This window comes from Penaeus monodon, chromosome 20, assembly GCF_015228065.2.
Source record: "Penaeus monodon isolate SGIC_2016 chromosome 20, NSTDA_Pmon_1, whole genome shotgun sequence".
NCBI lineage: Eukaryota > Metazoa > Arthropoda > Malacostraca > Decapoda > Penaeidae > Penaeus > Penaeus monodon.
Genome location: NC_051405.1, coordinates 42,541,455 through 42,542,723, shown reverse-complemented (window position 1 = coordinate 42,542,723; position 1,269 = coordinate 42,541,455).

Genomic DNA, 1,269 nt, shown 5'->3' with positions numbered 1-1,269 from the left:
TTCTTTATTTTTTTTCAGCGAATAGCAAACAACTTAAATTCATTTCATAAAGCGATTTGAATATTTCATTCACTTTATTCCGGTCATACCATTTGTATTAGTTCTGGTAAAGCAATACTGGAATTTCTTACAGGTAGTGTACAACCGATCATCATGCTCATAATCATGAAATTCACAATCTTGTGAACACAATAGGATTCCCTTTAGAATATATATTTTTATTATGACGCGCTATTGCTATGGTATGGAATAAATTATTGAATTTTAAAGCAATCAAATGTATATATACAACATATGAAACATTATTAGATATTTTGGAAAATGAAAAAAAAAGTTATACGAATATAGTGACAAAACATTGATGGCAAGGTACCAATTTTGTCTGAGTTTTATACCTTTTGTGAAGACAACTTCTTGGTCTATCATTCTGTACTGCTTTACCGTTGTTTGTCTCATAATAGACGTGGCAGGATCACCCCACTTAAAAAAATCTTTCAGGCTAATTGAAAGGGGGAATGGTTTCCCTTATTAGCTGAATACCTCAGGTGATCGCTGACTTTGTCATCACTGAGCATTCTCAACACCAGTGATGCTGATCTGTGAGCTGTCATGTAATCTGTCTGTGATTTCTGCAAGTTAATGTGTAAAGGTGTGTTGCTCAACGGCCATAGTCAAGAGCAGTCAGGGATGTGGAGACTTCGTGGATTTTGTTTCCTTAGAACCTAAATTGAAGTTTCCCAAATAGGCGATAAGTGTAGGAAAATATGTATCTTTTTTTCTTACTATTTTCATTCAACTTTATGTTTACGTTGATCCTGTCTTCTCCCCCCCCCCCCCCAACCAACCAAAATGGAATATTTGCTAAATCTTGATTTCACGTCCGCAATCTCTTCTTTGATTATTAGACCATTAAATCGATCATGCTGGATAGATATAGTCTTCCACTCTGTGCTAATGACTAAGTGTCTTCAAACGGCTTGAAGAGCTGAGCCTCCATCATGCCTGGCTACTCTACTGTTGCTTTGTTCAAAAATATCCCACCCTTACTCTGGGTCAATGGGTAGAAACCACGACACTCTTGTATGTTTATTCCATTTTGTATACCCCATAATTGTGTGGATGTTTTCACACATCAGTGTAACCTTATATAAAGGTAAGCTGTACAGTATGAAACTGCTGATGTTCTTTATGTATAATCTTGGGGCTTTGCTCCAAGAAATGTATATTTGTGTTTTTTTTCGTATGCATGTAAAGTGCATACGCGTGCAA